Genomic DNA, 12,174 nt, shown 5'->3' on the forward strand with positions numbered 1-12,174 from the left:
AGGGGCCCATGGCTTTCTGCCATTGGGAGTCTATGCTTTGCCATGTAGATGCCTTGAACCCCAAGGCTACACGGAGAGAGGAAAAAAGGTCCCTTCACTCCTCCGAAGAAATGGCAAGCACAAGGAAAGACACTAAACAATGCTAATCATTAGAGAGATGCAAATAAGAAACAGAGACAGCTCTTCACCCTTTATGGGAGGGCGACTACCCCCAAAACAGAAAGCAGTAAGTGTTGGCAAGGGACTAGAGAAAGTGCACTGCATATGCACTCGGGGTGGGACTGTGCACATGCTACCACTAGGGAAAGCAGTAGTCACTTCCTCAGAAAACTAAAAATATCATTTCCAATGACCCAACCTTCCACTTCCAAATCTAGACCCAAAAGAACTGAAAGCTGAGTTGGAAGAAAGGCAGTGATCTGGTGTCCATCTAAGCAGGCAACAACCCAGATGGAAGCAGGCGATGTCCACAGAGGGAGCCGGGAGTGCGTAAAGAAAGTACGATCACTCACACAGAGGCTTACTCAGCCTTAAAAGGGAAGGAGATCCTATGACAAACATGATGGCCTATGCTGGACCCGTGCCACTTGAAGAGTACCTGGTATATTCAATCACGGAGAAGAACACTCAGGAAGCAGAGGCGCAGATCTCTGTGATTTCAAGGCCAGCGTAATCTACCTAAGGAACTCCAAGCCAGTGAGACCTTGTCTGGAAAAAGAAAGGAAGAAAGGGAGGGTGGGAGGAAAGGAGGGAGGAGGGAAGAGGGAAAGAGAGGAGGGAAGGACGGAGGAGGGGCAAGTTCTCCTAACACATGCTTATCATCTCAGCTACTCAAAAGAGGCTAAGGCAGGAGGATTGCAAGCTCAAAGTCAGCCTGGTGTACAGTGTAAGTCCAGTTGGGGTTAACCTATATCAACATAGTGATGTCCTGCCTCACGATCTAAACATGAGGTTGGGATGTAGCTCAGTGAACTTAATCTCTAATACCACCAACACAGAAACCGTCATGGAGAAAAGAAATGCTCCCAAGAGCCCGGACATTACTAATGGGCCTAGAGTCTTGCTCGGTGTTGCAAGATGAGAAAGTTCTATCAACTAGTTGCACAACAGCAGGGCTATACTTAGAACCACTGAACTCAGTGTTAAAATGGTTAGGACAGCTTTTAGAAATTTCTCAAATTTCATCTTTTGAGTGTGTGCAATTCATGGTATGCCAATTAAATCTCAATAAAATCTTTTGTTTGGGTTTTGTGAGTCCTTTTTAAAAAATTCTTCAGAAAACCGGTGGTTCCCAAACTTGAATTTTCTGGGAATCTTTTTTTTTTTTAAATCCCCAAACCCAAGCCACACCCATTAAACCACTAACTGGAGGCAGAACAGAGGCCAGGGGAGGTGATCCAGGTGCACATGTGTAAATCTGGCCCCCATGAAATGATGGCCTCATCTGGGTCTGCTGTTTCTTGTCAAGAGTCAGTGTAGGTGGTGAACAATAAAATGTGCAAGGATGCTACCAGCATTATTGTTGTTGTTATTATTATTTCTTGAGGACCCCAGGCTGACCTGGGGCCTAGACAGGGAGCAGAGGGAGGAAGGGGGGTGGCATTCTGACAAAGGCAGGGGAGGCAGGGGAGGACCAGGGCTGAAGCAAGGGAAGATACAGTTTGAGGGTAACACACCACTACAATGACCAGGAGCCCTTGCCTCAAGACCTGCCCCACGCAGCTGGCACACTTAGAGGTTCTAACAAGCCTGGACCCGCTCAGACGGCTGAAAGAACTATGAAGTAACATGGAAGCCAGCAAGCACACATTAGGGCTGGCTTGCTACTGGGTAGGGGGGAACTTTCAGTTTTCCAGGGCTCCTCAATCACCCACTGAAAGCCCCTCTGGGCTCTCTGGTCTGAGGCCATTGCTGTCTGTCACCTGCATTTACCTCCACCCTTCGGATATCTGCCCTAATGCTCGCTCCCGTGAGTGGGGGCTGGGTTCCTAATAAAGAAAGTCAGGGCCAGATAGGAAGACCTATTGACAGCATACCGAAGCCTTGCCAGAAGGTATTGATCCTTTAAGGTACTCATCTACCAAGCTAGGGCCTCTAACACAGCGACCCCTTTCTCCGGGGAGTCTATACAAATGTCTCTACTGTTCAAGCCCCTTTCATGGGCCCCACTCACCTGTCTAAAATACATCTCTCCCAGCTGCAAGGTCTCGTTCTGTCGCCCCAGACGATCTCTTTACCCCCCACCCCGATTTGCTGTCTGTTCTGGTCACCCCAAAATACTTTCTGTCCCCATCTTAAAGGCTATCCCAACGTCACCGGCTCCGGGAAGCCCTCCAGCTCCCCACATCACAAACAGCCTCCTTCTGGCCACTAGAGGACGCTGCTGCTGTCGGTCGGGCTAGCTCTGGGTATAGCCAGGAAGCAGAGTTCAAGCCATACTTCTTACTTCATCATCTATGATAGAATTGAGAAAAGAAAACGAGTGGCTTCAGTGCCCAGGACTAGAAAACAGGGACAGTTTGGTGTCCCTGGGGAGCCACTCCAGGCCAGAGGCACCTCAGCCGAGCCAGCGCTGGGACACGCGCCGATCTGCCTTCAGAGCCTGTTTTTGTTTTCCATCTCCCCAGGCGAAGGCTGCGGGGGTGTTTGGAGCCACAGCTGTTTTTTATTGCATTGAGGCTCAAAAAAGCCCTGAGCATATTTTTAGAGAGAAGGGGGGAAAAGGAATATTTTCTTTCCTGGCCCAAGAGGAGGGCTTGCTCCAATTTCGCATCTGCTTGCCCTGCTGGGTGGAGCTGGCAGGGAAGTCTCCAAAGGGGACTCCAGGAGAGGGCCGAGTGGATGAGCTCATGGGCTGGCTGAGCTACGGACATCATGCCTACAGCCCCCAAGGCGCAGATGCACACACATGCGCAGTGGAGGCAAGGAACCCATGTACTGGATTAAAGATGGTGGAGGAGCTGGAAGGACCTGGGGCACTAGGGTCTCAAGTCCCCAATGCCACCGGAAAAAAAAAAAGCGTGACTGAAAAGGGGTATGTGAGTTTATTTTCTTGTTGCTGCGGTAAACACACTCTGACAAAAGCAACTCAAGGGAGGAAAGATTTGTTTCCTTGTTTATTTTAGCTCACAGCCCACCGCAGGAGAGTCAAGGCAGCAGAAGCCTAAGATGCTGGCCATATCCCATCAAAATTAGCAAGCAAAGAGAGCTGGATGCATACTAGCATTTAGCACACTGTATGTACTTTATACAGTCCAGGATCCCTGACTAGGGAATGGTCCCATCCATATTAAAGGTGGGTCTTTCTTTTTATTATTTTTAATTATATGTATGGTCTGTGTGTGTACGTGTGAGCACAGGTCCCTGTAGAAGCCAGAGGGCATCAGATTCCATAGAACTGGAGTTGGAGACCGTTGTGAACCAGCAGACGTGGGTATGTGCTGGGAACTCAGCTTGAGTCCTAGGCAAGAACTGTATGTACTCTTAAACACTGAGCCTCCAAATAGACTTCCCACATCATTTAACACAATTAAGATAATCCCCACAATCAGTTGATTCCAGATTCTGTCAAGCGACAGTTCACTTCAGCCATCAAGCATAGACAACTCTGTGTCTACAGCTAGGATTCTGGTTATGCCATACTCCCTCTGGGTGCCTGGATCTATCTGATCACACAAGTTGGGATGGTAATAAAAGATACACAGCTGCTTATCCATCTTCCCAGGAGTGCACAGCTGGCTCTTAGTCATCCGAAGATGCTACTGGGATGAATGAAATCCCAGCTCCTTACAAGCTTCACTGAACTCTCTAGAGTTTTTGTTGAAATGTAATTGCTCAATCAAAAGGAGCTAATTGCATTGGTGGTCTGCAAGTGTGTTCGTTCATGCCTCTGTGTGTGTCTGTGTGTGTGTGCGTGTGCACATGCATGGTGTATGTGCAGTGGCTTATTTCTGTGGGTCCTGTGTATACATGTAGAATGGGTACTGTTACAGATGCCTGGTGTTTGGGCACAGTATTATGTCTTCAGTGTGTGTCATGTGGCTCTTGTAGAGGAATTTTAATCCAGTAACATGGCTGCTCTGGCAAGGGTTCACATCCAAAGACCTTCTAGGTCTGTGTGATCCAGCTGGAATGCAGACAAACCGCACACCTTTAATCCCTCTGGCTGGAATACAGACAGAACTCTAGTACACACCTTTAATCCTAAAGTGACGAATCAGAGAAAGATTTTGACAGAATGAGCCAAATAGGATATGCCCATCTCTCACAAGACAGGCAGCAAAGAGAGGCTACCTAAGAGGAATACACAATGTCAGGAGGGGAGGACAGTTCAGTGAGTGTCGTTCAGTTGAGTTCAGTTTGGTGCAGTTTGGTGCAGTTTAGCTGAACGCAGTTGAGTTCAGTTGACTTTGGGTCAGTGTGGTCTGTGCTGCTCAGTTCATGGAATTCAGAGGCAGTTTTTTTGTAGGCTTAGAACTATTTTAAAACCTACTTTATTTAGGGTTCTTCAATGATTCAACCTCCTTTCTAACCCACTAACCAGAGGTAGGGAAAAAAGGTTACTAGGAAAAGGGGTTTGTGGAGCCTCTTAGAAGTAGTTCCTTGGGGCGATTCCACTCTTCGTTGTCAGGAAGAGTCCAGTTCAATAGCAAACACCAAACATGAAGCAGTAGCGGGTGCACGATCCAACAGAAACAGCAAGGCTCCCGCCAAATTGGCATGAGTCAGTGGAAGCAACCAAAATCAGCCAGAATACCACTAGAAGTTTGTTGGTGTGTTTCTCTCTACAAAGTGAAGCCCGACAAAGACCAGCAAAGACCAGTGAAAACCAGAGAAGCATTGTATGGTGTAGCACCCTCTCACTGTTTGCGGGGTTCCATTTATATTCTTTCTAAACATCATGTGCCCTCTCAAGTATCTGTTTTCAGAAAAACATCACGTGCCCTCTCACAAGACAGGTTCCAGGAAAGCATCACATGACACAACTGAGTTGTTAATGAAACCAGAGATTTCCACTTCAGTGCTTTCTAAGCAGAGCAATTCAGTGAGAAGCTGAAAGAAGACAGTTTGAATCTGTCAACTTGGAGAGGTGTTTTAAGCTAGAACAGCTGAGTTGAACCAGCCAGCCAGAGTTCAGAAAGAACCAGAAAGGGTGAGCTTATTCAGCAGTAAGCCTAAGAGATGACAGTTACATCTGGCAAATAGAAGTTACTTTTATAGGATCTGATGCTCAGGCTCCAAATAATGTAACTGGGTCCATTCTGGGTACCAGCCAGAGCTCGACTGAAATTGAGGCTGCAGTCCTCACCTCTCCCCACCCCATCTTTTCCATATCTTTCTTAGATGGATAGCATGACAAGTAGAGACGGATGAAAAGTAAGTTGTGTTTCAAAACTCTGCTCCCCACTTACCTTGCCCCAAGTCATAAGACTCTGGCCTCTGGTGACACCCCAAAATCCCATAGCTCAGACAGCAGCAGGCAATACAGCTGTGGTTGGACTGGCCTCCAAAGTACCTCAGTGCTGAAAGGGGAGGGGGCAGCAAGAAAATCTGTGACAACAAAGACACCATTGCAATCCCAGCAGCCACCACTGCAGCCCAGCAAAGGCTCCCAGAGCTGCCTCTGGAGGCCTCTGTGAACATGACCTAGTTCCCTCTCCCACCCGTCCATCAGGAGGTATCATCAACCTGCTTTGTTGGAGGAGAAAAGAGGCTCAGAGAGGAAAGAGAAGGGAAGGCAGACCCCTGGCAGCCACCAGGACCCAAGAGGACAGCCTGGAGCCAAGAGAAGGCTTTTCTACATTTTGAGATTGAGTCAGAGAAGTTGGGGATAGTCAGCAGGTGTGTAGTGGTGTGGCTCCATGGAGGGGCACGGACTCTGTGGTGCAGCTGTGAACAGACTGAAGAGGAGGTGGGAAGTGATGTCGCTGAGCACACCAGACTATGGGGCATCTCTCCTTGCCCTTTCTCCATCTTTCCCAGACAGCTAGCAGGCCTGACACCTGTTCCCTGCTCTTCCCTTGTCCTTCCAGAGATCCACCTCCAACCTCTTGGAAACTGATGCAGTTCAGCTGGAGACCACCAGACCTTCCCGGGAGCTGGGCATTGAGGGTGAAAAAGAGATCCAGATTTAACACTTCCCCAGCCCTCCTCTCACCCAGACCCTCAGTTCCCTCTTCTGTAAAGTGGAGGTTTCACCTTGCCCCCTCTAGGGCTGGTTAGAGGATTTTGAGTGAGTAGGTAGAGTAGCTGGCACATGGGCCTGGCACAAGAGAGGCACTTGATCAATATGTGTCCTGTTCCTGTCCCTAGCTGCCCTGGGTAGCCACCAGTTATAAGCTAGGTTTGACTGATCCAAAGGTCAGGCTTCTCTAGGTCCCAGCAGAAGCTTAGAAACAAAGAACAGTTCTTGGAAAGTCACTATCCAATGTTTCTACGAATAGGAGGCCATGAGGCCAGTGCCACGTGGCATCAGACCTCACTAGGACTATGGCAACCTTCCCTACCCTCCCACTGGTATCCTTGGCACTGTGGTCCAGCCCACACTGCTCTCAACACTAAGAACTCACCAACTACCAGCTCCTTGGTCTCTCTCCCTGGAGCAGTGTCACCTGGCCCTTTCCTCTCAGAGCCCTCAGGCTCCTCTCAGAGGAGTAAAGTCCTTGGTCTTCAGCTGGATATTGCAGTGCCCCTCTGTGTGACCAGCACCGGCTTCCAATAGATGCATACATCTTCACCATCTACCCCTGCTCCACATGCCTGCTGCAGCCTGCAGCAAGAGCTTCTTTAGTGTCTGGGGACACTCAGCATAATGTCACCTGAAGTCTTCAACAACACCAGCCTTCTTCCTTACAGGGTCCCTGAATGACATCCCCCTCTGCTGGCAATCTGTGACTTGTCCTTCAAGACTTCCCTAGTTGGCACCTCTTCCAAGAAGCTTTTCCTGATGCTTGCCTCTCTAGAACATTGTGGTCATCTTCCATGGGAACTGCCTAGTGCCCCCAGTTCTTTCTGTCACTGCTGACCTGTGGAGGTATGATGGCTAGAGTCCCTGCCCACTGGCATGGCATGGTCTGCCCTCCACCCCAGTAGTTCCTTGGTGCCCATGCTTCAGTCTGTCTTGCTAACAGTGCCAGCCACTGTTCCCTGCCCCAGGAATTCTCTGGCTTCACCCCACATCCTACACCACCCTAAAGGCCTTAGCACAGGCTTCATTTGGGTGGCAAAGTTTCCTGTGGTTTATAAAGCTAGAAAAAGTGCACACCAACCCTGAGCACAAGACAGCTGACATCCCAAGGTCAGACCAGGACACCCAGAGGAATTTGTCAGCTATCGCTAAGCCCAGACCATCTCTACATGGTTGAAGAGGAGAACCTGGCCTCAAGGAAAGTTCTGGATGCTGTCTCCTGTCTCAGTGTCCTATCATGCTACTTATGTTAAAATTCCCAGTGCTGTTCAGAACTTTGACTAGAGAGTGAAGGAGCCTGGCAGCCTCCTCTGTGCACCTTGCAGCAGGTGAGGCATGCTCCTGTTGCTATCCTGCTCAGTAATTTAAGGCTAGATGCAGACAAAGGTGGTAACAGACATGGTGTTCCTCCATCATTGTGGTACTCCCACTGGTGAGCACAACCCACCTAGCCTGTAGCTACCCATAGCCTTACCAGAAAGCTCCACCACTTACATTACTGCTGCTAATGGAAAAGCAAGCAACTGTCTGAGGCGCTTCATGGAGTCAGAACCATTATGGAGGAGATACTATGATCTGTGTCATCCCAGGAAAGCCTAAGAGGGAAGTCTCTACGGTGTCCAGAGGAGTAGGGAAGGCCTGGGGCAAAATCTTGACTCTTCTTTTTGGGTATAGTGTGTTGCAGATCTTGAGGTCCTAGGGCCTCACTGTCCACATCTGTGCCACAGTAATAGACATGTGAAGACTTGTGGGCTGAGCACAGACCCCAGAGAGGGCCCTGGGAATGGTGGCAGGGCCTCTGCAGCAGCCTGGCCTTCCATAACACTCAGCGGCCAGCACCTGGCTCTACAGGAGGCCTGGAGGAACTGGGGTAGCAGTCCTTCCTATGGGTAGGAACTAGGGGGCCTCTGTCCAGCAAAGCCAGACCTGCTCCTGCTCTCATAGTTGCTGCTTTCCCCTCAGGCCTCACAAGCCTAGCTGAAGCTCAAAGGCTCATTGTTCTCCACTCCCAGACCCTAAACAAGCTAGGTCTTCCCTGCTGGGAACCAGTGAGCTAAAAATAGCCCAGGAGTGCTTGGGTCCAGCAACTTATCTGACTTCTGAGGTCAAAAGGTGCCTGAGCTCTTCCTGTCCACCACTCTGGTGAAGCCTGGCTTGGTCAGCTTCCAGGTCAGCCTGACCTGGGAGCCCAAACGCACATCACAAAGTGCCCAATGGAAAATCCAAAGTTGGCTCCAGTTCCTGACGATTAGAACCTGGTGGCATGTCCACAGCCTGGTGAAGTTCAAAGTTCAGAGGTAAGCTGGCTCAACTTGGCAAGGGTTGGGAAGAAGGGCCTGCAAAACCAGGATGGTACAGCTAGGGGAGGAAGGCATCTCTCTCAAGGGGCAGGATGGCAGAGGCCATGGAGTGAGGAGTGGGCCTCGCTGCCTCAGGATCCACCTATAGCAAGGGAGAGTTGGGGAACAGCTCAGGCTCTTTTTAGAGGGCCCTTGCCTCACACGTCTTCCCAGGGGGTACTCCAAAACCTTGATGTGGACTCTGAAAGCTGAGGAGAGTGAAAGTCTGTAGCATGTCTTTTCAGGCCTCAGGAGGGGCTAAAGTCCACTTGTCAGATGGGGATGTCAAAGGTAGATATAGATATATAGATACACACACACACACACACACACACACATACATGTATATCCTTCACACACACATATATGTATATCCTTCAGCACATACACCATTAACACACACACATACACATACATATATATATATGTATATATGTGTGTGTGTGTGTATGTGTGTGTGTGTGTGTGTGTGTGTGTGTGTGTGTGTGTGTGTGTGCCCTTCAGCACATATACAATTAACAGTTTATCCCAGGGATGTCAGGGTGTTTTGATAGGGAGACTTCATCAGTGGAAATGATCACACAGACTGAAGAAGAAAAGTCACATAAATGTGTCAATTGGTGTAAAAAACCAACCAGCCAAACAAATAAACAAGCAAACACAAACATTCAGAGGGGCTGGAGAGATGGCTCAGTGTTTAGGAGCACTGGCTGCTCTTCCAGAAGGCCCGGGTTTGACTCCCAGCACCCACATGGTGGCTCACAACCATCTGTAACTCCAGTTCCAGGACGTTCAAAACCCTCTTCTGGCCTTTGTTGACCCTAGATTTGAATGAGAATGGTTCCCACAGGCTTCTCTATTTGAATACTTGCCCAGTTGATGGGACTGTTTGAGAAGGATCAGGAAGTGTAATTTGGTTGGAAGAGGTGTGTCATTGTGGGAAGGGATTTGAGGTTTTATTCCCAGCTGGCTCTCTTTCTCTGCTTTGTGCCTGTGAACCAGGATATTTAAGCTCTCAGCTATTGCTCCCATAACATGCTCCCATGGCCTGCCTGCCACCACACTGTGATGATCACAGACTCTGGTTCTTTGAAACCATGAGCACCAATCAGTAAGTGTCTTCTTTTATAATTTACCTTGGTCGTGGTGTCTCATCACAGCAATAGAAAGGTAAGAAAGACACATATAAAATCAAGTTAAGGAAAAAGTTAAAGCATTGAAGGAGATTGCTCAGAGACTAGAGTGCCTGCCACACAGTTTGAAACCCTAGAACACAAATAAAGGCCAGATACAATGTTCTGTATCTAACACACCAACACAGTGTTTTGTGCACCTAACATCCCAGTACAGTGTTATGTACTTAACATCCTAGTATAGTATTATACACTTAACACCTTGGTGCTTCTATGTTGAGACAGGAGGTAGAGACAGGAATCCATTAAAACTCAAGGATCAGCTAGCCTGAAACTTACAGTGCCAAACAAGAGACATTGCCTCAAACAAGGTGGAATGTGAGGACTGTCGTCTGGCTTCCAAATGACCCTACACTCACCCTCACACACATGCACTTACATCAAATACACACAGGCTTGCTCACACACACTTGCATCAAATACACACAGGCTTGCTCTCACACACATACTCATGTACATATACATGCATGTACACAGCATGTGTTTGTGCATTTGTATACATACACAAACAGAGGCATGCACATGTACATACTTTGTAATTGACTTTCCTAGCACAAAATAATCTCTGTGTAAACAATGATCATCTACAAGAGCTACAGTCTCTCTATTTAGTGGTGAAAGATTAGATAAGAGCTTGTGTTAACAAAGCAGCCAGATCTGAAAGAAACAAGTTAAACTGTCTCTGTTTGCATGACTGTTTAGGAAAACCCAAAGCCTCTGGAGGTTGGGGGGCTTCTAAAATATTGTTGTGGGTTTTTTTGGGGGGAATGGGTGGAGTGTGTCCCGCTTAGCTTTAGCTGTGGACTTCCCATGGCCCAGAATTATTTAGGGGAGCCTAGATTGGGGGATTGCCTTGATCAGATTAGCCTGGGGACATGTCTTGGAGCATTTTCTTGATTTCAGATTGGTGACATCCCTAGACAGGTGGGCCTTGGTGGTACAATAAAGGTCACTAAACCTGAGCTAAAAAGCAAGCCAGTAGACAGTATTCCTCCATGGACTTTGCCAGTTCTTGCTTCCAAGTTCCTGCCCTGAGTTCCTGCCTGAGTTCCTTGGATGTTGGATTATAAGCTATAAAATGAAATAAACTCTTTCCTCCCTAAGTCATGGTGTTTATTCACAGAAACAAAGAAAGCTGGACTGAGTAAAAATGTAATAGAATACCAATGGGATTTGCATGTGGAAAAGCCCCAGATGCTGACAGGCATAGAAGGAGTCTGACATAACAGAGAGACATATCGTGCTCATGGAGTGAGGCGTCCTCCACAGCACACAGACCAAATTGTAGTTCCCAAGCGATTACTACCAAGATCTCACAAGGGTTCTGTGTATTAGACAAGAGCATCCTCAGTTAGTAAGGCAACCAGAATGGTTAAACTAGTTTTACAAAAGAAAATAATTACCTAGCATGCATGAAGCCCTGAGTTTGGTCCCCAAGACTGCACAAACTAAGCATGGGTGCATTCCTGCAATCCCAGATGGAGGCACAAAGGCTGGAAGTTTGAGGTTATCCTCAGCTGTATAGTGAGTCCTAGATCAGCCTGGGCTATATGAAACTTTGTCTCAAAACAATGAATGAATGGATGAATGAATGAATAGTTATAAAATGGCCCAGTCAGTAAAGCACAAGATAATCTCTTAAATGCTTACTACACAAGTCTGAGAACTGGAATTTGATTGCCAGCACCCACATAAATAACGAAACACAGTGCCATGTGCCTGTAATCTCACTGTTGGCTCACTGTTGGGGTGGTAGAAACAAGTGGGTCCCTGAGACTTGTTGGGCACTCAGCTGAATTAGTGATCTCTAGTTTTAGTGAAAAATCCTGTCTCAGAAAAATAAGGTTGAGGCCAACACTGTCCTGTGACCTCCATATGTACGTGTTCACGTATACACACAGGAACACATCTACACAAATACCACACACAAAATAAAGAAGAAAGCAAGAAAGAAGAATCACTGTGCCCAGTCCCCAGACTTCGTGAGTGTGGTCTGTCAGTCAAGGCTGTGTGGTGTTGACTGAAGGGCAGAAACCTGAGCCACAGAGCAGAGAGCTCAAAAGTAGGCCAGTAGAACAGAGTCACAGATTCCTGCAGGGTACAGAAGCAACACAGTGGCCTGATACACACTCTGGAGGATGTCGTCTGCAGAAAGCCATGGGAACAAGTGTAGATGAAGATGGAGAGAAACTGAAATCCCACACACTGAGGTGGGAGTAGTAACTGCTGAGGCATGGAGGTACCTCTGGAGGCTAAACACAGAGTTCACTCAGCCACGCCACAGCTAAGCACATCCTCAAGGGAGCTGAAAATGTGACTACACATACGATGTTTATCATGGCATTGCTCTCCAAAAACAAAACAAAAACAAAAACAACAACAGAAATACCCCCAGGCATCCATGAAGGAATAGAGAAGCCCAGTGTGGTGTGTGAAGTGTGGTTGTAGACAATGG

The sequence above is a fragment of the Mus caroli genome, unplaced genomic scaffold (genome assembly GCF_978045245.1).
Source record: "Mus caroli unplaced genomic scaffold, Mus_caroli_1 scaffold_6, whole genome shotgun sequence".
In the NCBI taxonomy this organism is placed as follows: Eukaryota; Metazoa; Chordata; class Mammalia; order Rodentia; family Muridae; genus Mus; species Mus caroli.